The sequence below is a fragment of the Rhinopithecus roxellana genome, chromosome 21 (assembly GCF_007565055.1).
Source record: "Rhinopithecus roxellana isolate Shanxi Qingling chromosome 21, ASM756505v1, whole genome shotgun sequence".
NCBI lineage: Eukaryota > Metazoa > Chordata > Mammalia > Primates > Cercopithecidae > Rhinopithecus > Rhinopithecus roxellana.
The window spans coordinates 59,424,349-59,450,677 of record NC_044569.1 but is presented as its reverse complement, the minus strand read 5'-3'; the positions used below and the strand labels follow the sequence as shown (position 1 = coordinate 59,450,677).

The following is a 26,329-nucleotide window of genomic DNA, read 5'->3' as shown; positions in this document are numbered from 1 at the left end:
AGGGAGTTAGGAATGGCTATTGTATGGATTAACATGAATTTTCTTAATAATATACGTGGTAATGCCTGAGCTTCATCTTAAAAGTGAGTTAGAACTATCCTGGTGGAAAGAAAATTACCAGTTGGTAGAGATACTTGAGCAGAGACTTGGGAGCTGGAAGACGTAACAGGAATACTGGAACTGAAGTCATTCTATGAGATGACTATGAGATGTAGTTCCACAGAGGAAGGGATGACAGGTTGATATGGTTTGGCTGTGTCCGCACCCAAATCTCATCTTGAATTGTAGCTCTCATAATCCCCACATGTTGTGGGAGGGACCTGGTGGGTGGCAGTTGAATCACAGGGGGTGGGTTTTTCCCATGCTGTTCTTGTGATAGTGAATACATCTCAGGAGATGTGATGGTTTTATAAAGGCCAGTTCCCTTGCACATGCTATCTTGCCTCCCACCATGTAAGACATACTTTTGCTGCTTCTTCACCTTCCACCATGATTGTGAGGCTTCCCCAGTCATGTGAAACTGTGAGTTCATTAAACCCCTTTTTCTTTATAAATTATAATTATTATAAGTTATAATTAAAATCTTTATAAATTATACCATCTCAGGTATTTCTTCATAGCAGTATAAAAATGCTCTAATACACAAGTGAAGCTGGAATAGAATCCTGGCCCCAGAAAAATGAAGGGTCTGTTGTGTTTAGAAGGGGAAGATGTCTAATTTTCAATGAAGCATGTGGTAAACTACTCCAGGATTGATTTTAAATAGTGAGATATCATGATATGATTTATGATTTAGGACACTCAAGCAGCTGTGAATAGTAGGCAACTTGAGGGCAAGGAGATTACTCAGGAGGTGATTAAGGCAATTCCAAGAGGAAATGATGAGATTGAGCTGAACTGGGAACAGTGAGGATGAAAAGGAGGATGGATTTGAGTGATATTAAAGTGATGGAAATGGTTGGACTTGGTAACTGATGGGTAAGGCAGGGGTCATCCTTGGCTTCTTGGTGTCTGGCTTGGGCCACCTGGTGGATGGCAGTGCCATTTGTTAAGATGTAGAATATTTGAGGAGAAGGAAGTCATGGGGGATTAAAGCGGTCATTTCAGTTTTGGAAATAATGAATTTTTGACATGTCTGTGGGTGGACAGATTTGTGATTCCGGGTTGGGATTGCAGATTTGGCATGCAGTATTAATATTTCATAATTGAAGTCATGGGAATAAATAAGTTCCCCAGAGAGAGACATGAGCCACCACCAACAAGGCAATTTATTGCGTTGTGACAGCTCTAACTTTCAGAAAGTTCTCAATTCTGTAGCTGTCAGACTGAAATACTCATTTTTCCCTCTGAAGCTAACTAATATTGTGTATTGTCTCTCTTTCCACTGTTTTCAAGGATGATAATCTTGGCTTCCTTCAAAAGCGCAATTGGAAAACTTGCAACACATCATAGAACATGGTTTAACCACACCTTGTATTTCCAGTCACCATCCTCTGCTGTGTTCTAGTTTGTCTCTTTTTCCCTCCAAGTGGTGAATCCAAGTCTTACCCTAGTATTCCAGATCTGGTTTGATCAATAGTGGATCTGCTCTCGTTTTTAGTGTTAATGCAGTCTAAGATTCTGTTTATACATTCATATTTTAGCATTGACTGAAAATGGAGCTTGTGGTCCACTAAAATCATTAAGTGTTTTTAACATTAATTGCTTTCCAACCAAGGCTTCCATGTCTTTGTGTATAATGGGACTTAATACGTATCCTCATCTGATTTCTTCGTGTTGGCTTTGGTCTGCAAATGTGCAATAATTCTGTCCTTTCACTCTGTTGATATAGGAAGTGAGATGGTGTGATGCTTAGGAATGCAAACTCTTGGGTTTATATCCTGGCTCTGCCCGCCCTTTACGACCTGGGTGACATCTAAGTTGCTTTCTCTGAGTCACAATTTCCTCATCTCTGTGTTGAAGATATTATAAAATCCATCTGTTGGGATTGCTGGGTGAAATAAATGAGATAATGCATGTATAATGCATAGAGGAATCCCCAGAACATCATCAACACTGTGTAACTTTTCACCATTACTATTGTAGGGCATATGAGCAGTTAAGGGTGCTATTTTTATGATTGTGGATCCTTTTCTCTACTTTCAGTATTCTTTCTGGAGACAAAGTTTAAGCCAAATGGTTCATCTATGACAAATGGAAGAATGAAGTGTGGTTCTTGATTTTGAGTTGTGTAATGAACCCAAATTTACCAGGCAATAGATAGAATATGATGATTACTAAATTTGCCATTGACTGATAGTTAACCAGCTACCTTGTTGGGTCTCTTGAGAAAAGAACTAAAACAAACAAGAACAACAACAACAAAAGCTTAAAATTGCCTGAACAAAAGTCTTAGATGTTTCTTTACCTACATTTAATGTTAAGGCAGAAAATTCCAAGGTAAGCCAGCTACTCAATACAGGTGCTGAAGGTTATGTGAAAATTTGGGTTAACACTAATGATAGATTGAGAGGTAACTATTTGCTTTACAGACTGCTTGCCAGGGGATGCCCATGTTAAGACTATGAAAATTAGACTCATGGCAAATTTTCAGGAACATGGTTCTTGTGATAAACAAGATCTCTGGAGGGTGATGTGTGAGCTCACAGGGGAGTTTTGAGAACAGGTTTCTGTTGTTGGATAGCTAGGCATACTCAGAGGGAGGGCATAGATTAGTATCCAACAACCTGTTTTAAAACCAAGCAATGGGACCCCATACAAGGTCTAGGTTGACTAGAACCAAGGTTAGATCAACCTGACTTGTTTTTATAGGAAACATCGCAATGGTGACAAGTCAGCAGGGTCATCAGCACACTGTTTGCAGTTACAGACTTCCCTCTGGACAAACCATTTTCAGCTTCCTCTGTTTGGTCACACCCACAAGAAGTACGTACGAATGGTATATTTAAAAAGCTAGCCCATCTTGGTTCATTATACCAGTATGTAGGATTTCTGTAGACTCTGGGCTGGTTACAACCTAGAGCTGCAGAAGGGTGCAGAGCTTCATGTGTTCATTCTGTACTGTGATAAAGTTCTTTGCACATTTGTGGAAATGCAAAAGTTCTTCTATGCACCTGGCTTCTGTTCCGGTCATTTCCTTGTATATGGTTTTGATCTGGTGTTATTGGAAGAGGGAAGCTACCCATTCTGAGATCTCAGATTTCATTGTATCCAATTATTTATAAGACCTGAGAGGTGCTTTATTAGTTAGGAAGAATTTCAGATTTTCTCTGTAGCTTTTAAAAATCATCCTGACTTCCTATGTGTTATTTTTTGCATTGGCACCCATTGCCAATGCTATGTCTCAGAAGAGCTGAGACTTGTGGCCAATAATCCTTAGAAACTGATGGGGCTGTAGAATTTATTCCTCTATCACCCTTTTTGAAAATAAAGTTATATTTTTCGTTTACATGGATGGACAAATTGGGGTCTTTAAAATAAAACCTACTTCCCCTTTTCTTTTTCTGATCATTTGTAGCAAAAGCTTAGTGGTTTTCTGTAGAACTGCTTTGTTTTGAAAATCAAATTGAAGACCAACTTGATTCTGCCTGCAGAGCAAAGCTATCTGCCTTTTTAGAAAATCTGGATGGTTAAATTGGAAGCACGTTCTGCACATGGTTTAGCAGTTAGTAGCCTGGAAAATGACCCAATAGCCAAGATAGTTTTTTTTTTTTTTTTTTTTTTAAATCTTCATTGTAAGTGCTTGTTTAAAGTTTAAGCTTGTAATTGACTATTTTGCACATTGTTCATTGTTAATTCTTTTCAGGCTGTTACAGTTTTGTAAATACATTGCCTGCTAAGTTGTGTCGGTGGAGGAACATTAGTGCTATAAGAAAATCCAGTTAAATGTGGTGCTTAAAAGCATTACCAATTAGCGCTTGGGACTGGATTGCCACGATTTCTTAGTGATCCCAGAGAAGTCAGTTTCTGTTGATTTCCCATTTTTTAAAATGGGTATGACAGCATTCTTTTTGGAGAATAGGGCAGCACACAAATGCACACTATGTTGTGGCCTGCTGAAGAGTTTCCACTGATTTGTGACTATATTACTCAATATTGCTTTGTAGCACCCTTAGTCTAATCCACATGGAAGGGGCAAAATCCTTCTGTATTTTACTTATTATATGATTACATAATACATATATTACTTTCTCCATATATAATATATAGTAGTACTTATTTTACTATTTTTATTCATTATAATGAAAATAATAAATTTATTGCATGGCATCTACCATCTAGCTCAAGCTGCTCTATTTTGTATTGTTTAATTTTGAGAAAAGCTAATATTGGCTAATAATTAAAAAGTGGGAGAGGAGTTAAATTCTGTCTCTCAGATAGTAAAAACCGCCAGGACATGGACATAATCATGGGAAATAATGGGATGGATAGAATGTGATTTATCTGTGTATGTTAAAGAAAGTAAAATAGTGATCGTGAATGTACTGAATATAGTTTAAGCTATTTATCATTATGTACAAATGGAAACCTACACAAAACCCCTGTTGATTAAGTTTTATCTGAAACAAAGGATATGATTGGAAGTGGAAAATGGGAGAGTATTTTAAGAGCATGTGATAATCCAGCTAGAAGCTTCAGCAAGTCTGTGGTCAAACTAGAGAACAGAAAGAAAGAGCAGGGAAGCTTGATTTGGTTATGCAAATTTGGAGCACGTGTAGGAGTTTGGACCTAATGGATTGTTGCACTGGATTTGGTCATCAAATGATGCTTTTCATAGCAAATATTATCTGAGCCATTAATTCAAACACTGAGAAACGCAGGCCATGTGTAGGCAGAACCGCAGCCTTTTTATCCCTCAAAACAAAATGTAAAAGGTGGCCTTGATGGTTAGACCTTATAAAGAAGAAAAAGAAAGAAAAAAAAAAAAAAAAAAGGAGCAAGTAGTGAAGGAGAAAGCACCCAGAGTGGAAACAGGCATGCGTATTCAGAGATAAATCCAATAAACAGACACCCCAAAGTTATGCTGTGTAAGAATAGACACGCTGTAAGAAATTTCCAGCTATCAGGCTAACAGGATGGAAAACTGGAGAGCACAGAGCAATTACTTATGAAGAAAGAGGCACAGTTGACATCAAGTGTTATAGAGGAGACTGGCATGATTACAGGAAGATGTTGAGAATATCAGAAAACATCCCCAAATTAAGAGTGCCAGAAAGAAGAAAGATTACCAATGAGATCATGATAAATAATAATGAGCTGTTTCTCAAAGCACCTGAAGGAGGGGCCTGAAAAGTGGTTTGTCAAGCCTGGAAGACAGAGAAAGGGTAATATATTGACGGACGATAGAGATACTGCTAAAAAATAAATGAAATTTTCACCCCAGTGTTCACAAAGGAGGAGGTGGTGGGGACAGATGCCAGACACAGACACAAATTTCCCAGGGGAGAATGAAGAAATACAAAAGAAATCAGGATCGTGCTAAAACAGGTGATCAAGGGGTGAGTAGCAAAAAAACAAATAAAATCCCAAAGCTTACCAGTAGTCACCTAAAAATCTTCAAGAAGTGGGAACAAAGAAGCTAACAAGAAGAGGAAAAACATTTCTGCATCACTTAGAAAGGCTGGAAGTATTTTCTTGTGTGTGTGTTTTGACCTAGTTAATTTGTTAGACTAGCCCTTTTGAAACTTGTCCTTAAAGGAAGTAAGATAGTATACTTAAAGAATAATGATCGTGGCTGGGCGTGGTGGCTCATGCCTGTAATCCCAGCTCTTTGGGAGGCTGAGGCGGGGGGATCATTTGAGGCCAGGAGTTTGAGACCAACCTGGCTAACGTAGTGAAACCCCATCTCTACTAAAAATACAAAAAATTAGCCGGGTGTTGTGGCACGTGCCTATAGTCCCAGCTACTCGGGAGGCTGAGGCAGGAGAGTTGCTTGAACCCGGGAGGTGGAGTTTGCAGTGATCCGAGATCGTGCTGTTACACTCCAGCTTCGGTGACAGAGCAAGACTCTCAAAAAAAAAAGAAAAAAAAAAAAATGATCATATAAGCAGCCTTGAATAACCAAGACATCTTTCCTGCTAAGTTCTTTTATAGTTTCCCATTATGTTGAGGGTTTAATGTTTACTGTGCTTATTAAGGATGATTTTTGTGTCCAAGGTGATCACTGAGTCCTTGATTGGGCCAGTATTTGCTGGATAGATGCTTCTTAGTGCCAGGGAGTGTGCTAGATTCTGGACTACAGGGCTGGAAAAGATAGATACTTCCTGAGGGTCTTTGAAGTCACTTCTTCCTCACTCATATAAGCAGCCCCACCTCATGCCAGGCATTGATTTCAGTGTGTTCATCATTACTGGTCTTGTTTTTAACCAGCTACTTGACGGGCAAAGATCTGGAGAGGGGCAGTCCCCTTTGTTGCTCGCTCTATGTCCTGTGCTGTCCTCAGCGTGGTGCCTACTTTTTGCCCTCATCCTCAGATGTGGATCCCTCTCTTCCCAAGCTCTTCTCTGTCCCCTGTGCTGCAAACAAAACTCCTTGTTTGTTTCTCCCCACCAGTGGCCACGAAGGAATTTACAAACCCCTCAAACTCCTACTGTTTTGGAATTCATGAAGTTCTTGACCTGAGCAAGAAAGAGGCTATACTTCCAAAAGTACTTTTTCCTTTCTTCATTGTCCCACCCCCTGCCTTTCAACCCCTGCCCCGCCCTGGTGCACACACCTCCGTCCCAGGCTGATAACTCCCCTCTCTATTTGAACCACCCATCCCCCTCCTCTTGGCCTCTGTCAATTTTAGGGCCCGGCAAAACTGGGCTGACTAAAAACACCTTTCAATTTCTGTTCTCAGCATTAATCTGTCTTTGCTTAGTGTTCAAAGAATACTTTAAGATACTCATTAATGCAAACACTGTTGTGAGGAGGGAGCTTCACTGCAGTCCCTTCTCACCTTCAGATACTACTGTTGTAACAGCTGCCTGGGAATGGAGTATTGAATGTTTCAGAGAATGCTTCTGAGCGTGTAGGAGAGGGCTGAAGAAACTTTCGTCCAGTGCACAGTTTTGTCCTGTAGTCCTTGTTCCCATGGCCAAAAGTCTTCCTGGTAAAATTAATCTCCAGTGCTACCTTTCCTACCAGGACCGCAGGTGGTGACTTTTGGTTGAAACAGACTCCCGTGGACCCTGGATTCTCGTATGTAATGTTCCACATTCACCCTGGATTCTTGTATGTAATGTTCCACATTCAGGTGTCTGTGAAAGCTGCTATACTTCATCCAGTGGAGAAGGGTCCGTTGAGCTACATCACTTTCTTTTTTCACATTTGCGTTTTTTGTAATGTAGAGTGAGTTGCAGTTTGGTTGGCTTTTTTTCTAGGACTAGATCACTCTTTTGGGGACTGTCAGACTTGGTCCCTGCCCTGGGCGAGTTTGCCATCTTATTGAGGGGAATACTAACATGTGCGAGACAACTATAATCATAGCAATACCAACCCCACCTGCAATGGCTGAGTGACTAATGAGAGGAGAGAGTGAGGGGCTGAGCAGAGGCCTTGAGAAAGCAGCTGTCGTCAATCTTAGCCTATTTGCTTTTTTTTTTTTTTTTTTTTTTTTTTGAGAGGAAGTCTCACTCTGTCACCCAGGCTGGAGTTCAGTGTTATGATCTCTGCTCCCTGCAACCTCCACCTCCCAGGTTCAAGCAGTTCTCCTGTCTCAGCCTCCCGAGTAGCTCGGATTACAGGCGTACACCACCACGCCCAGCTAATTTTTGTATTTTTAGTAGAAACAGCGTTTCACCATGTTGGCCAGGCTGGTCTCAAACTCCTGAGCTCGAGGGATCCGCCCGCCTTGGCCTCCGAAACTGCTGGGATTAGAGGCGTGAGCTACTGTGCCTGGCCTAAACCTATATTTACTTTGAATTTCACTATAGTCCACCATTTCTTGATGCCTTATATATCTGACATGTATCTGATGAGTGACATTCTTGAGATGTTTGCCCAGGACTCCTGAACCCAATGAGGAAATAAGATTGCACCTTGTGGTTCCTCAGCCTTACTGTGCATCTGAGTAACCTGTAGCCCATTCATACAGTGCAGATGCCTGGGCTCCATCTGTGAGATTCTGTGTTTAGAGGCCTGGGCTGGGATCTAGGCTTTTGTTATTTAAACAGGAATTTCTCACCTACACATTGCTTCAAAAAATTGTCATTTTTGTTTTCAAAATTGTTATTTTTTCTTGAACTCAATATTTTTAAATCCTTTTTTTTTCACTTAGGAAAAGTGAATCATCACCTACTTAGCACCTAATTATTTACCACTAAGATGTTTGTATGCAATAAATTAATAATTTTTAGATCAAAGAAAATGGGTAACTTCTAATATGTTAAAATTGTGCATATTTCCATTGAGAGAGAGAATGGGCTGAAATGATCCCTCTTTTATATTTTAATCATTCATCAAATTGATAGATTTAGTCTACTGGCCCTAAAGATTTGCTTCTATAATAATGTTGTGAATGAAACTGTCATTGCTGTAGATTCACAATTCAGCATCATACGTATGTGGTAGGAATGATTTTTCTTGTATTAAAGGAAAAGGGGTTAGCAGATTTTTACCAATTTAGAAAAAAAGGAAAGCCAAATTAGAGGAAAGTCAGCATTATAAATATTTCAAAAAGAACCCCCATTCATTATATTTTGTAATGTGTAGCTAAGACTGACAGTGAAGTGGGAAACTTTGCCTTGTGCAGAATGGTTAGGGAAATAGCTAAGGATGCTAAGAAATTAGCCTCAAAATTGGTTGTAGGCATGAATGTTTTTCTCAGGGACTTGGGTGATTTTGTTACACTTTCTAATATTATCTCTGCTATCTTCTAGGACTTATTTTATGCAGTCAAAGACTTTTTAAGGCTGTTCTGTAAAAGAAATACAAACTCCAAGTTGTTTGAATTTATGAGTTTTTTTTGTTGTTGTTGCTGTTCAGTCTGTAAAATAGTGATGTAGATAATAAGGATATTTAGTTATATGTCTAGTGACCTTTGGAATAATAAAACTGTTTTTGTCTGTGTGGGTTCTTCACATACAGGTGAATGTTTTGTTCACATTCTGGATACAGACCTGACTTCAGGCTGCTCAGTGCTGCAGTTTCATAGGCTCATATGAGGTCCCCGGCTAACATTTTGGCCGTGGCGGTAGACCTTCACCTCTTAGATTTCGTGTATCTTTTATTTCACTTCTTTTGTGCTTCTGTTGAATTCTGTATATTTAATTTAAGAAAATTAAGATACAGAGAGAAAATCAGTTAATGTCTCCTCTACGTCGTGTAATACGTGGCCCAAACAGAAAGAAAATGTATTTAGAAATTTCATTTACTTGTTTTCTTACGTCATAGTAGAATACCATTTTACCATTGACATTATTAAAGCCTGCTTTTATTGAGAATTTTTGGGAAGTTGAAAATGTAACCTTTACGGAGAATTAAAGCAGTTTTATTTTAATGAATAAAGTAGTTAAATTATTAATCATATAAAATTATTTCTCTGGATGTTAATAACCATTTCTTTACTCAGGAACTTTTTTCTAATACAGAATCTTGATTGGTGAAGGTTTATTTGAAGGCATATTCCACTATTAATGGTTCAAGAATATCCATAACTTTTGGAAAGACTCAAAACATATTGCATAATTGGATTTTAAGTTCTGTTGTTTGTAAGCTTATTTGACTTTTATCATGTACTGATTACTATCAGTTTTTCTGGATGTAGATAGCTGCTTCTTATGGTTCTTTCATAAATAGTATTAAGTCATTCATTAAGTCTATTCCTCAGATGCTTATTGAGCATTAGATTTGTATCACATACTTGCATGGCTTGGTGTTGGAGATACACCCCTTATCACCACATACTTGAAGTTACGTTTTGTCTGCCGTAAGACACAGGATGTAGTAAACAGGCCAAGAGAAATACAGGGTCCTGTGGGTGCTCGTAACAGGGAGGCACATAGCACAGAGAAAGTCGGGGAAGTTGACATTTAAGTTCAGATCTGAGTGATCAGGAAAACAGCCAGCCAAAGGGAGCTGACATGGGAATGGATGGAGGCGTGTTTGAGTCATGAGCAGCCAGATCTAAAGAAGGCTAGAAGTAGAGAGAGGACTGTGCGTCTCCTTCCCATCACTGGAAGAGGAAAGGTATGAGGAGTAGGCTCTACATGAACATGAGAGCCAGCTCATGAAGGACTGTACAAGCCATGTTCAGTGTTTATCATTCATTCTGCAAATATATACTCAGCACTATATGTCAGGCACTTGGCATCAGGAAACAAGGCAGAAAATAATGCCTGCCCTTGTGGAGCTTTTATTCAAGTGGGGAAGAGACAAACAGTAAACATGGTGCTAGTGGTTTTGAAAATGGGCCAGAAGTATGTGTAATCCAAACGGTTACAGACTCAGCATTTGCCAATATCATGGAGCCAAATTTAAGACTATTTAATAAAAATAACTTTGCAATCATTTGCAGTCCTCAGCTGATAACTACAGATAGACTTATTCCTAACTCAGCATATTTACAGGTAAAGTTGAAGGTTACCTATAATTTATATTTATTTCTCACTCACACTGCATTAGGCATTGGGTTAAGCAAGCAAGCAAACCACATTTGAGAGAAGGAACTACAGTTTAATGCAATCAGTATTTCAATTCACCAGAGTAGAACTTAAGAGTAGAAGGTTTATTTGTTAAATAAGAATACTTGACCTTAATGGCCACCAAAAAAGAGTTGGAAGAATGAATAAGATCTAGTATTTGATGGCACAACAGGGTGATTATAAGCAATAATAATTTAGTTGTACATTTAAAAGTAACTGAAAGAGTGTAATTGTATTGTTTGTAACATAAAGGACAGATGCTTGAGTTGATGGGTACTCCATTTACCCATATATGATTACACATTATAAACCTATATGAAAATACCTCATATACCTCATATATACCTACTGTGTACCTACCAAAATTAACACATACACACACACACACACACACACACACACACACTCTTGAGAGGTGATTAGAATGTCCTGTATTCCTGTTTGAAAACACATTACCAGAACCAGAATTCTTCTTTGAAGTTTTGAACAATATCACAATAACAGAAAAATCTCAAGATTTTATCATGCAAACAAGCAAACAAAAAAATTCTACATAGTGATTGAAGTAGACATTTGCTTGTCACTCAAGGTGAATTATTGTAAGTAAGGAGTTTTTATTACAATGAACACTTTTTTGGCAGAATTAATAAAGAGAAGAGGATACTAGAAGTCAGTGCATAGAAGCAAAAGGAGAAATACAGTTGAGCATAGTGAATAGAGAAGATTTGCTTTCATTTATTTGCTCTATACGTTAAGACCATTGAATGAGACTATTTTGTGTATGACAAGCATTTGAAAACATTATTTCACTCTGGCAGTCTTAGGCTGATTTGTTTTATTTCCTTTAGAATAAAAGTTGCAAGTGGGTAGGAATTATGCCTTGAAGTGTTAGCCTGCAAAGGACTGGAAAACTACTCAAGGGTAACAGCTGAGGAGGAAATGGCTCTGTCAGCATCGTGCACATGGATGATTGGGCACATAAGGGACAAGCAGGGAGAAAGGTGCAGAGGGAAGGGCTCATAAAACCAAGGAGGCTTGCTTGGAACTAAAATAGAATAGCAAAAGTGAAAAGCCTGGGGAGCCACTAATGTGATACAGTTTCCGTCGTAACATAATGCAAACACGTAAAGTTGAAAACGTGTGCCACCTCTTGCATAGACATTGCTGTCATCAACAGCACACGCAGTTGGGTATATTTGGCGAGGCATTTAATCTCCTGGCTCTCTGGTCTCTTAGTCCGTATCACCAGAGGCATGTATTTTCAAAACAGTCCAGATCAATGTCTGGTCTTTGTATCTGTGGTACCAATATAAAGCTTTCTTGTCCACATAAGAGCAAAGTAAATCCGTGATCCATTAACGCTAAATTGTAAATAGTGATAGTCAATTTTGTCCAACAGTGTCTGTAATGTTTATTGCTAAAGCCCATACATGTTTATTGATATTATTTCGAATCTGGGAACCGTAGCTGCTAGTTACCTATGTGCCAAACACTGTGCTGCTATTTGCAAATTTGATCTAATAGCAACTCTTTGTGAGGAGTATTTGTTATCTGCGTTTCACCCATAAGGAAGGTAGGAGGGACAGAGAGGTTAAAAGAATCCAGATAGAGGACCAACTCTTGGTTCCTGGTATGTTTTGGGCTTAGCACACAGTTCTGCCAGACTCTGCAATGTGTTTTCTTAACCAGCAGACTTTATTTCCCTGGTGGGCAACACAGGTAGATGTGACAGGTTAGAAGTATTAGATGTAAATGTAAGTTATCGAGATGCTATGACTACCAAATTCACTACTGCACTTTTTACTTTTCTTTTTTAAAAACATGTATTTCAGCACACTGCTAAACCACAGCAAGAATCTTTTTAAAAAGACCTTCCAAGAAGCAGGATTACAGGTCACAAAATCAAGGGAAAATATTGTCATCATTATTTTTTAATAAGTGATAAGTGAGGCTGATGAGTATAGACCTGTTGCTTTATTAATAGAAATATGTACATCTGGTGAGGACTTGTATTTGCCAAGTACACTGCTGGCCTGAAATTAGACTCCTCTGTGGAATTCAGGTCAGTGTTTACACCCATAGTAGTCTACAATCTTTCACAAAAATGAGCAAAATAGTGGGAAAGCACTTAGAAGCAATTTAGAGAATCAGAATTAAAGTAGAATCAGTGTAGCACGTATGTTCAGTGAAGAGGAGCGAGTAGAGGAGTGGGTTTCTCTGACAGATGATTAATCTAGTTTGTTTACTTTTTGGGAGACCCTGTTTCCACACTCACTGACATGTGAGTTTACATCCTGGCTCAAGCGCTTAAACTCCCCAGTCTCCCTTTTTGTGTGTGTGGGATGAAGGTAACAAGGCCAACCTCACAAGGTTGTATAGGGTAAAGCGCCCAGTGTAAGATTTGAAACGTATTAAGTCTTCAGTAGGGCTCAGTTTTCTCCTTCCTCCCTGCTACTTACCTTACCTCATGAAGAGGATGAATAAGTACAAATCTCAGTTCAGCCTGCAAAGGAAGATTATCATATTTATTTATTCATTTTTGAGACGGAGTCTCGCTCTGTTGCTCAGGCTGGAATGCAGTGGCGCGATCTTGGCCCACTGCAGCCTCTGCCTCCTGAGTTCAAGTGATTCTGCTGCCTCAGCCACCCAAGTAGCTGGAACTACAGGCGTGTGCCACCAGGCCCAGCTAATTTTTGTATTTTTTAGTAGTGACAGGGTTTCGTCATGTTTACCAGGCTGGTCTCAAACTCCTGACTTCGAGTGTTCCACCTACGTTGGCCTCCCAGAGTGCTGGGATTACAGGCGTGAGCCACCTCACCCAGCCCAGATTATCATTTTTAAATGCTGAAAACCTAAATCTCCCATTGCACTGTGCTATTACTTTCACAGAGTTGACTTTCAGAGATATCCCTGCACCACCTTTTGGTAGCTCCCTATGTCCTCTTGCTTCTCTAGTTGCCATTTCTTTCTTTCTTTTTTTTCTTTTCCTGAGATGGAGTCTCGCTGTGACACCCGGGCTGGAGTTCAGTGGTGCGATCTCGGCTCACTGCAAGCTCCGCCTCCTGGGTTCACCCCATTCTCCTGCCTCAGCCTCCCCAGTCGTTGGGACTACAGGCGCCCGCCACCTCGCCCGGCTAATTTTTTGTATTTTTTTTTAGTAGGGACGGGGTTTCACCGTGTTAGCCAGGATGGTCTTGATCTCCTGACCTCGTGATTGCCTGCCTTGGCCTCCCAAAGTGCTGGGATTACAGGCGTGAGCCAGCCACCATGACTTCCTTTTTTTTTTTTTTTTTTTTTTTTTGAGACAAGAGTCTGGCTCAGTAGCCCAGGCTGGAGTGCAGTGGCGCGATCTCAGCTCACTGCAAGCTCCGCCTCCCGGGTTCTCGCCATTCTCCTGCCTCAGCCTCCTGAGTAGCTGGGACTACAGGCGCCCGCCACCTCGCCCGGCTAATTTTTGTTGTATTTTTACTAGAGACGGGGTTTCCCCATGTTAGCCAGGATGGTCCCGATCTCCTGACCTCGTGATCCGCCCGTCTCGGCCTCCCAAAGTGCTGGGATTACAGGTGTGAGCCACCGCGCCTGGCTCTAGTTGCCATTTCTTTGGAAGATCCCCCTGACGTTAGTTGTCTCATTTTCCATGAGTGATTTTGAAGCCCTGTTTGTGCCACAGTAAAATTTATTGAAATAGAAGAAACACTGGATCATGAGAGATACCACCAGGACCTGCAAACTAATGCTGTATCTCCTTAGACTGCCGGAGAGGTGACCTGGGTCCAAGTCATCTTTCTTTCTCATCACCGCCTGCTGCCATCCTGTTTGCTCCAAGTCTTCACCATTCAGTCAGAAATACAAGACCCTACATGGGTCAGGTAGTCCTCAGAGAAGGAGAGACATAAAGAAAGTGGAGGCCAGCCGTGGTGGCTCACATCTGTAATCCCAGCACTTTGGGAGGCCGAGACGGGTGGATCACCTGAGGTCAGGAGTTCAAGACCAGCTTGGCCAATGTGGTGAAACCCCGTCTCTACTAAAAATACAAACATTAGCCGGGCGTGGTGGCAGTCGCCTGTAATCCCAACTACTTGGGAGCCTGAGGCAAGAGAATCGCTCGAACCCCAGAGGCGGAGGTTGCAGTGAGCGGAGATCGTGCCATTGCACGCTAGCCTGGCGACAAGAGCAAAACTCCGTCTGAAAAAAAAGCAAGAAAGAAAGTGGAATCAAAGGGATGTAAGCGTTCCAGAAATTTAGAAGAGCTGTCAGGTTTCTCAGATGTGTTCCTTGATTTGAGGTAGGTGATCTTAGAAGAGCTGCAACTGAACTCCAACTGGCTCCTTCTTCCCCCATGTCTTAGCAGAAAATGGGCTTCATTTTTATTCTGTTGACAACCCTTTTTTGCATTTGCATCTTTCAGCTTCTTCTAACTTGCGTCTCCTGGGACCTTTCTTTTCATAACTCTATTTTCTTTCATCATCTGTCTTTCCCCTGACTCCTTTTCCCTTTGCTTCAAAATGTGCAAATGGATCCTCTCTTCTCTGGCAGTGATTATCAAAGTGTGGTTTCTCGGTGAAATGTGATCACTTACTTCAAATCTCCTGGGATGATGTGAAAGTTGGGACCCACTTCAGGCCTATGTGTCAATACCTCAGTCTGATATATTCCAGCAACTTTCCCAAAAAACTACTTAGTTTCCAAGGCAGTTTGGCATCTCCTAGAGTGGCACAGCAAATTCCATGATTTTTTTCTAGCCCTGTTCGTTTTGTCTTTTAAAACCTGTCTCCCTCAACATCCACAATGTTAAAAACGTCTAACTTGCCTTCTGTTTCGCTCACTACTTTTTTTTTTTTTTTTCTACTTTCTGCTTCTGTCTTCGTAAGTGTAGGCATGGGAAGAGCTGGGAATCTGGAGTCCTAGTAGGGTTTGATTCCCTAATGTCATTGCTCAGTAGCTGTGTGATCTTGGGCCACCCGTGTATCTTCAGTAGGGCATCTGCTTTGGAGGTTTGCGTGGCTTGCAAGTGTCATTTTTAAATTGGGAGCCCAAATATAATTGTTTGTGTGCTAAGAATCTGCCTCTTCCAGTTTGCTGGTGGAAAACTTGGAAATTATTGACTTCGCCAGGGTTGTGGCCTCTGGATGAAAGCTAAAAGGTGAACTGCCTTTTATCCATTCTGCTCCCCCCCACCAACTCAGGGTCCTTTCCTGTAACAAATCGTGGTTAGTTTGGCATGGCAAGTACTGGAAGGGAGAAATTCTCTCCAGTGAGCCAGAAAATGTAACGGGATGTGTTTGTGATTGATAGAGATAAGAGTGCTGATCTACTTTTTCCTCTGCTAGAAAAGTATTTTTCCCTGACAGCTGGAGACGTCAAAGGTCTGAAGCTGTGGATACAGAGAGATGAATGTTCTAATATTAATATTATATTTAAAAATATACCATGTAACATTTAACGTCAACATGTCTAGTTTCCTCTGTCTGGTAACCCCCAGTCGTCCATATGCAAAAAGAGGAATTCCCATCACAGAGGTCGTCACTCCAGGGAGACAGGCAACCATTACGTGTCTGTGAGTAGCTGAGTAAGCCACACTGTGATAGTTTCTGATAGATGATGTCAAGACCTAAATAGTGGAATCTTCAGGATTTGGAGGTAGGGAGCAAGTCACCTGGATTGATGAGGACTCACTGATGAACTGACCAAATGGGCTTTTTAAGTGTTCTCATGGAAGAGATGGAAGTTTCTTCTTGAGTGAGAGCAATCCCAGAGTCTGATTTCACCTAGTGCGAGGGAAGGGAACATGTTTTGTCCTAAGCCAGGTGTGAAGTGTAGTCATTCATGTTGGGCAACATGAATTCAAGTGGCAGAACTTGCAACTTCTGCAGGGACCCACAGGAAAATGGAGGAGAAGACTCCATGAAATTTCTGGTCCTGGTGTTGTGTGGATGGCCCAGGGCCCTGGCCAGAGAGATTATGCCACTAGGTGAAGTTGTTTCACTTTCGACAACCCTGCTAAGGATTCATTTCACGTATATGCCCCATCTGTGGGCCTTTGATGGTTCTTGTTTCCTGTGTTTGCTATGGATATATTTATGCATTTAAAAATTTTGCATCATTGTAGCTTTTCATTGACAAAATATATTTAATATCCTAGGTTTTTATAGTTTTGTTTAATCAGTTTTTTCCACACTTACATTTATTTTCTGTAACTTTTCTCTTTTTTATTGTCTGTTTTGCTCTATTAAGATGTTGTCTATCTTCTCCTCCTTCTCCTGAGTAGACCTCTCTTCAGTTCACCAAAATCCCTCTCCAGTATGAATCGGGAGGCTTACTATGTGACAACCCCCTCAAGGCAATAAGGCTCCAACTAAGGGATTAAGATTGTTTTTTGACACCAAACATTGTGTATCCTCTTAATTTTGAGCTATGTAGCCTGAAATCCATGCTCTGTGATGAAATGGAGGTGGTTTATCTGAGCTTTACTACTCTTAAAAATGAAGATAATGATATCTCAGAGCATAGTAATGAAACTTAAGAAGTGCACATCTAGCATGGGAGCTAAGAAATAGGAGATTCTTAACAAATGTAATATAATCTTATTTCTTCTTTAGTTTCTGTAAAACCCAGGAATGTTAGAAAATGTCTAGGTTGAAAGGAGAAGATCATGAGTTTGGTGTGTTAATTTTGAGGTACCTTTAACCAGTCAAGTGAAGAGATCAAGTAGACAGTTGAATTTAAGGGTATACAGATCAGAGATGTCTGATTGGAGAGTCTGCAATTGAAGAGCTGTTTGTAGAGATGCCAGTTGATGGTATGAAATTGCTTATGGAGTCTTGAGTAACAGGTGGACCTTAGGCCTAGCAGTTGAAGGATTTTCAAGATTTAAAGACATTCAATTGAGAACAAAAGAGCATGCCAGGGACTAGGAGAGAAGGGAAATGTGATGTTGTAGAAGCTATGCCAAGCATAGTTTTTTAAGAAGCAGGGGATAGATTTGTCTTTTTTGGTCATCAAGGAAGATGACTACTCAACAGTGTCTGTTGGCTTTAACTACTTTAGTGGTCACTGTTGACATTTTCAGAGAGTTTTCTTGGTGGAATCATGGAATAGGAACTGACTTTCCATCCCTCAGAGTTGAGTTGGCTTTCATCTGACTTGGCAAAGTATTTATTTTATGTACTTCTAATGTGATTTTTCTCTATGTTTATAACTATAGTTGTTTGCACTTTTCATTCACATAATAAATTATCAGTTTCCTGAAGACAGAGGTCATGCAAAATCCCATGTAAATTACATCTAGTTAAGTATTTAATAGTTTAGTCTTAGAATGATTGGTTCTCATGATGAACAAAACACGTTTCTTGATCTGTTCATGTATTCATTCATTCACTGAACAGTTTTTTATTTACCAATTCCATACAAATAGCAAGTACTATTTTAGGTTATGTGAATATAGTGGTGAACATAAGATACTCCCTTTTCTGCAAACTTTCATTGTGGGTGGAGACAGATCAGAAAGAATGAATACAAATGCTGAGGGCATTCAATGTCTTCACTTATTTGTTCCTCACAGCAATAGCATGATGTAGATGTTATTCCTAGTCCTATTTCATTGAGAAGATGGAGGCATCAAGATATTCAGTAACTTGCCAGGGTTATTAGTTCATTGGGAGCAGGGATGAGGAATTCAAACCCAGGTGGTTTGACTCTCAGATCCATGTTGCTAATCATCTGACTACACTGCAAAGTGTTTGGCATGGGGAAAATCATTATTCTTATTATTAATATAGTTAATAGTAACTATTTCTCAAGGGAGCTGAGGAATCACTCTAATTCAGATGAGAAAACAGATATTCATACAGCTAGGTATTGGCAGAACTGAAATTTGGAAGCCACATTTCCAGGTTCCCCCTCCAATGTTTTCTCCTCATCCAGTACCTCTTCTTTAAGGAAGGCAGTATGGAAAAGGGAAAAGAAGCTGGAAGAATGAAGGAATGGGCAAGGAGAAGGAAGGGTGTGTAGAGGAGATATAGGAAAAAATTAAACCTGTTGGATTTGGGGTTTTTGATGCTATTGAACTGTGGTTTTTAAAGCTTTTTTGCCCCTTATATTCGCAAGAGTAGATATCCTTGAAATGGTATCTTTATGCAAAATCGTGTTTTATTTCATCTATGACCAAAAAATAATTCAGCAGCTAGGAAACCCTAGCTCCTTAAAAGTAAAAGACTGTATTCTGGGAAAGAACATTGTTACTGGAATTTATACTGTGATGACACTGGTTGGTAGACACACTAGAAGCTTTGAGGAGTGTGTATGTGTCTTTGTGTGTCTGTGTTTGTATATGTTTGTATGTTAGTATGATATATATAGAAGTATATATTTATTTTATAAAATATTGGTAGTATTTAATTTACTTTGTGTATTGTCTTTAGGGGAGAGGGCATTGAAATATTTTTCTGGGTTAGAAAAGTGTTTGTATTTACATGCAAGGCTGCTCTAATATCAAGCACCATATTTAAACATCACAAATATACACTAAGCAAGGGACAGATGCACAAGGAATTTAAGCAGAGTTTTTCTAAATGGCAGATAGAGGGGAACAGATGCCTATGGGCAGCAAAGGATGAAATGAGGTACCAAGAATTTTAAAAGGGAGATGGAAATACAAATGTAGAATGCAGTTGCTCTCAAGGATGTTTAAGCCTAGAGGGGGTGCTTGCCCAAAGTTCACTCTTTTTTTGGGCGTTGACTTAAATTTGGTTCTCTCTTTACCTGTCTTCCCCAAAGAAGTAGATGATACTAATCATTCCAAAGTGGAACAGATTTTCTTTCGAACCTCAGTTTTGGATGATCTGTGACTGCATCTCTTTCTTCTGCCTCCCTAAGGTCTTGTCCTTTTATAGGACTGCCAGGATATGACATTTCACAATCATGTCAGTTCTCACTTATTTATTATTTATACCCCATATCCTTCCAAAAGGGTTTTTAGGTAGCCTACCAATAAAACATATATATGAAAATATGTGTGTGTGTGTGTGTGTGTGTGTGTGTGTATGTTTTGTTTTTTTTCCCCCTTGGTGTGTGTTTTAGGATGGACATGTCCCTTCTTTAAAGTCTGCTCAAAAATGGGTTGTATTCATCTCAGAACTATTCTGTGTAGTCTTGATGTGGAAAAGGAAACAAATCTCCAAGAATAAAGTAGAGCACTAGGCATTTCCCATCTTCCTGTAGAGTGATAGTTTAAACAGCAGGGGCACTGAGCAGAGCGATTCAGCAACCCAGCAAAGCTGAGCTGTAGCACCTGATCATTATCCTTCAGGTTTAAGATTTACCTGTTGTGCTCATTGTAACAAAAGAAGTGAAATCTCTGTAATTATATTGGAAGGGGGAGGAGATCGTGTTTTAGTTCCTTTGATCTTGAGCTAGAATAGGCTCTGCTTTTGGAAATTTAATTTGAAAGAGCCCAACGTACACATCTGCTTTTTGTACTGCAATTTCTGTTGAGCTTGAAAATAGAAATTTATTAATGCAAATGTGTAGAGTCTGTTTCGTGAAGAAAAGATATACACATTCAGAACACAAGGTGATCCTTTCCCACATAGCTATGGAAGACGTTAATATGTTTTCTGTTTTTTGTTTTTGTTTTTTTTTTCTTGACTTCAGATATGAGGTTCCTTGCTAACAAGGACTAAGCATAAAAATTATAGGATCCACGGGGGAACGGAAAGATTCATTCAATACTTAGAAGTTTCCAAAGGACAAATTCATTGGTGAAGAGATGGGGGAAGCATCCTGAATGCTCAAAAGAAAAGAAAAGCCAAAAACAAGTGCATCATCAAACCATTTTGAGAACATGTTTGAATTGATGGTAGGGCCCATGCTAAGAGACAAAGCTTCCATTTCAACCAATCCAGTCTGCCTAGTGTTCTGTAAAATTGCCTTTGCCTGTATATGGAATGGCATGCAGATTTTAGGTAGGACACTTTCTTACCCAACTTAGCCTGTACTCTATTTCAATTTTTCTACCATTTACATGAAGCTTCACATAAATGACAACTTGACTTAATCCTTAAAGTGGCTGGATTGTGTGGTCTATTTTGATTAAACTTTTTCTTGTTCTTAGTGTAAATTTTCAGTAATTCCTAAAACGTCATGAGCATTTTGGAACATAAATCCTTTAAGCTATTTTGCGGCCATATAGTTGTTCTTTGGAGGGTTTGAGTGCTTTCCTAACCTCCTTCTCATCTCCAAATAGGCAAAATAAATTCTAAATTGTCGAGAGGATTCAATCACTCTTCGAATGAGCAGGCATCTCCTAAAGCTGCAGAAAGTGTCCATATTCAGTATTTTGAGTAAATAGAGCTGATCGTTTTATAATATTTGTACTGTATCAAAAGATCTCAAAAACTGTTATAAATTACCTAGACTTAAGAAAGAAGACATGATTAAATAATTCATTGGATCAATAAAACCAATCTATTTTTTTCTGATGTGGTGTGATGAGGTTTTTTTTCCAAATGGAGTAGGTGGGCCTCAGTGCTGTATATTGTCATTCTGATTCTGTTGGTTACTGTCTTTCTCCGCTCCCCCCTCAGTTGTTGTTTGGTATTTTTGTGCTTTGTGTTTGTTTTGTTTTAAAGAAAGGAAAGCTGAAAGCCATAGAAAGTTAGGCTGTGAGTTAGGAATTCTGAGTTTAAAGCAGGAAGCCTGTCCCTAACTTTGTGTTTAAGTTGGTGTTTCAGTTATGTTGCCAGTGTAAGCTTGTGACCCTTGCAAATGTACAGTTTCATTTGGGTTCAGTGATTCCTGGATGAGTTTGTGACATAGGATGCCAAAGGCTGTGGAATTTATTTAAGACACAAAATCTTGAGACAGAGCTGGTTCCTTGGAAGCTTGTGGGTAACTAGAGTCTCATTTTAACTAATTTGGAGGGGGCTAAGAAAAGTCTTCCTACCCACTTCCAATTAATTAATTTCTAACATTTCCGTCTAATCATGACTTTGTCGAGTGACACACATCTTGTTTCCTCACAGGCAAGAAACTCACAAACAAAATTTCTATTTCTAATGGCAGACAGTTGGGGTGCCGCAGCCAAGCAGTCACCCTTAAAAATTAATGAGCATAATGATGGTTAGAGAAGCGATTCTGATGGTGGTTGGGGAGGGAGGGTCCATGGGGATGGCAGAAGGAGGAAGACTGGACTCCTCATAAGTGACAATGATGTGAGCCCCTGTCCTCATCTCCCCTCCCATCCCCCCTTCCTCCCAGTCACCACCCCTTCCATCCTCCTCTCTTTACAGGAGCCAAAGCAGATAGAAAGACAGGGCGATTATGAAGATGTCAGTTGGAGTGTAGGCAGGCGAGAGGGGCGCAGTGCCCCAGATGAGGTCCGGGGGGAGCTGAGGAGGGTCACTCATGGACGACTGTGTGTGTGTGTCTGACAGACTGTGAAATGGTGCGTTGTTGCACGGCTGCGCTGCACCTGGGCCCTTCATCTGTGATTGATTGGTTTGGTCATGTGTAATGGTCCCATCTGCTCTGTGTTGTTTTTCTTTTTTTACTTATAAACACCGTTCCCAGAGGCTGAGAGAGGATGAGCTATGTTTTGTCATCTTCACTTACACTTTAGCTCAAAAAAGTGGTCAAGTAGGTAAGCTCTAAAGTCTATCCAAGTAATGTAGGAGGAAAGTACAGTTTTTCCCCTTTGCTTGATTTTGTGTGTGTGTGTGTGTGTGTGTGTGTGTGTGTGTGCACGCGCGTGCCTCTCCTCCGCACGCGTGTGTGCGTGGAGTTTCAATGCTGCCTGTTAATATCTGAATAGTTCGTGAACCACAAAAGACCAAAATATCACAGAAATGATTTGCACAACTCTGTGTATTGTGACTCTTACTGCAGTGAGGAGTTTTTTTTGTAACGGAGCCAATACTTAATTAAAACCGCTGACATCATGGTGTTATAATTAAGCGTGGCATTAATTAAGCTGGAATAATGATTTTTTTTTTATTAAGAACTGCTTCTATTGTATAAGACTGTTATCGGCTAAAAACAAAATAATTTTAAGGCAAAAATAAATTTGCTTTAACCTAGCTCTTTTCAACTTCCCCCAAAGTCCGGCCTCAGGACTGTCATCATCAGGGCTCTTGAGTCGGTGTGTGCGTGTGTGTGCATGCGCGCGTGTGTGTGTGTGTTTGGTGGTGTTGGGATGGGGGAGAGTGGAAGTGAAATTTGTTTTTTTTCCACCCAAAAATGCTGATCCGCTCCTGGCATTCTGATGGCTAATTATGCATCGGAGAGCTTCGACAGCTGCATTCATCATCATAAAATGTAATAATTAATGACATTCCAACAAAGAAAAATATGCAAATGAGGACTCATTAGCATTTTCATATTCAGCTTTGATAATGCTTTTGCTGACAAGGTTGTAATTAATGAAAATTCATGTCGCAGTCAGGAGATTGGATCGGTTTCATTCCGCTCACAATTCCCAAATGCTTGCATTATGGAAAATCGGCGGCTCTGCCAACTTTTCAGGGAAGAAAAAAACACACACACACACTAAAAGCACCAGATGCAAATTAATGGTAGGGAGTCTTTAACTCTTTAAACCACCCCCCTAAATTTCCATCATAGGAAACATGTGATGAGTGTTAGCCTAAGAACTAGATTCTCTCTCTTTTTTTTTAATAATAGGAAAGTACTTTTATTTGTGACCCAAGTATGAGAATTTCTGGCAAACTTTTTTTTAATATTAAAAAAAAACCCAAACCCTCCACCTTTTCCCTTCTTTCTTTTTCCCTTTCAAGACTATTTAAATGTACATAGTAAAACATGTTAGGACAGCCAAGCCCCAGCATGTTGTGTTCTGTCCTCTGGCTGGCAGATTCACGCCACAACAGTTTATTCATCCACATGCTTTTTGGCGACTCTTCGTCACGTATTTGGGCTTAGATCTTCTGGTGCCTCCCTCGGCGTGCTACCCATAAGGTCGAAAGAAAAGCAAGTATTCGATTTCTCTATTCAGGGTGGGTTTTTTTTTTTGGATGATAGTGCGTTTTTGTGTGTGTGTGTGTGCTTTTTCTTTTTAATCTGTTCCCTTTGTGGTTTAGTGTCAGAGTTTGAGAATGTGCCCATAATTCTCTCACTCAACACTTCTGGTTTACTGTTGTTCTTCAAATGTAATTTTAGGAGACACTCTACAATCAAAATGGAAACCCAGAAACCCCACACTAGAGATATCGACAAATATTTAACACAGAGAGCTATTAATTTAGGAAAGCATCTGTGTGTTGCTTTCAAAATGTGGAACTTTAGGTTGGCAAATAAACACTTGATACCAACCTGGTACCATGTTTGACAGACAAGCCTGAAGTTAAACTGAAAGTTCTATCTGGCCCTCAAGGTTAGAAAGAAAAACTTAAACAGAGTTCTGACTTCATTTTCTGTTTGATATTTAGGTTAAAAAATGATGATTATTAAAACGGGTCTTTTTGCTGAGGCAGGTGTTTTAGTAAAAGGTTTGTATAATGATTAAGAAAAATGGAAAATAGAAGTGTATTCTTTACAAATTATAACGTTTATAGGCATTTTCACTCTCAGATGAATAAAATGACTTCTGGGAGTTCCTAAGATGCAGTTTCCTGTTTATTTAAAGTTAAATTGTAATTCCCAAAGTTGCTAGCCCAGCATAAATAAAAGATTATAAATACGCCTTGTTAAGGGAAGAGAGAAACTTTGATATCGGGGCTTTATTTTTTAGAGTATTTCGGTAAAACAGAAAGAATCATCAGTTATGTAATGAAAAATTTAAAATAAATCTCCTTTCCCTTTTATGTGATTAAGAATGACTAGGTTTTCACTTCTTATTAAACTCTTGGAGCTCCAAGAAACAGAATTTTATTTCAATCCCTTGCTTCTTCCAACTTTTATTTTGTCACAGTTTCTACATGAACATGTGTGTGTGTACACAGGCATGTGTGTAAATGTGTGTGTGTCCATGTCTGAAAATTATGGTGGCTCTGTCCTCTCTCCTGTAAAATCTATTGTGGTGAAATAGCAGGCAAAAGAGGGTTTTACTTTTTTTTTTCCTTTTAGTTTATTTCTTTTTTGTGTGTGGGCAAACTGCCCATCCAGATGGTAGAATTTCACCTGTAAGCAGTCTGAAACGATAGGTTAATTCTGACATTTTATAGAGCTTTTTTATTTTCTTTTCACACAGTACAACTAAGTGCAGAATAACTGCTGAAGATAATGTCTCTCTTTTTTTTTTCTTTTAAAGCGCTTCGTGCTGTGATTGGTTCTTTTTCCCCTCAAATCTGAATTTGGGGCTCATTTAAAATCTGTGGCTTTAGGCACTTTGCTGTTATTGTCAAAACCACATCTGATGAAATCATTGACCAACTTCTAATATGTGTAAATGAGGAAGTGATGGCAGAAGTGAAAAAGCAGGTTAGTCGCCGAGAAGCAGATCCTTGTAATTTTATAATGCTGAATGTTCCACTTTGATAAATTCGCTATTAGTTTTCTCCTCTCACCAAATTCAAGTTATGAGTTGTATACCAACTCATAACTTCCCAAGTAATGCCTGGCGTGGTATTAGCCACCAGAATCCTGGGACTTGCTTTTATTGTCAGTGTGGTTAGCCCTGGTGGCTTATGTGACAGAGTAAACTGGAGAAAAACTTCAGGGTGATTCGTTGTCCTGTGATCAGGGAATCCCATTATTTCCAAAAGCAGGTTTAGAAGATGTTTTTGGAGTAGTGTGTGGAAGGGAAAGGGAGTATTGGAGATTGTTTTTACACATAATAATTGCAATGATGCTGTGTTGACAAGTTAGTTTTGAATGTGCCACCTTCTTGTTTTTATTTCTAGAAAACCTTCATTTTCATGAATTATTTCTTGAGCTGATGATAAAGATGACTTTAGAGACATCTTCTGCACTGGCGTATTCCTTTAGGGGAACATTTTTGAAAGTGTTGTCCTTTATTGTACCTGTAAGGCTTTTTGGGACCTTTGTCATGGCATTGTTTGTTGCTTTTTCCATTTCCTGTTTTGCACATGTTAATTCTTGTGGGCATTTTCTTTTTAAAGTGATGGGATTTTCACTGTCCAGCAGCAAACCACATTTACTGGAGTTATTGAACTCTGAAATAGGAAACCTGTGGGTGACCAGTTTTACCTTCCCTAGAAGATACTGCTTCAGTCAATGAGAATTACAACCCCATGACTGAGAATTTTAAAGGAGGGGTTCCACTAAGACACCCAGAGGTTGTGTTTCAGGTATTGCAACAAAATCAACATTTGTTTGTGGGCAGGGAAGCCAGTGTTCCTGCCAGTATTCCCGTTCAGTCGCTTCTCATATTTCCCTTGCAAACTTTCCCATTGGTTGGGGTCTGTGGAGAGATTTCAGTGGCTGGCTGGTGGAAATGTTTGGGAGAACATTTGCGTATCAAAGCAACCTAAATATTTGCAAAAATGTTTGCTTGAGAAAAAAGAATCCACTTAGGATTAGGAAGTAACTGCTTAAACATTTTTAAAGCATTTGTGATTTCCCTAAGTATATTACTCATGAGCCACTGCCTAACCTGAATTTCAGGGGTCGCTCTGGAATCTATATCTTTAAAAACTCTATAAGATAATAAAGGTTTTGCTTTATGATTAAGATCTGTATCCATATATTCAAATGAAAAAACACTTGACAAGACAAAATATATTTTAAGA

The 26,329-nt window shown here is 39.6% G+C and overlaps 1 protein-coding gene across 14 annotated transcripts in view; it reads left to right on the top strand.

The window, feature by feature from the left end:
* Positions 1 to 26,329, top strand: part of TCF4 (transcription factor 4) — a 371,854-nt gene that overhangs the window by 144,819 nt on the left and 200,706 nt on the right. Inside the window, exon 1 of one of the 14 annotated variants that reach the window (XM_030926189.1) lies at positions 23,434 to 23,597. The exons of 12 other annotated variants lie outside the window; for them this stretch is intronic. The gene's annotated coding sequence lies outside the window, so the exon portion shown is untranslated. Of the gene's footprint in view, positions 1 to 23,433; positions 23,636 to 26,329 lie in introns of those variants that run through there. One more of the 14 variants, XM_010375858.2, reaches the window with a different exon arrangement.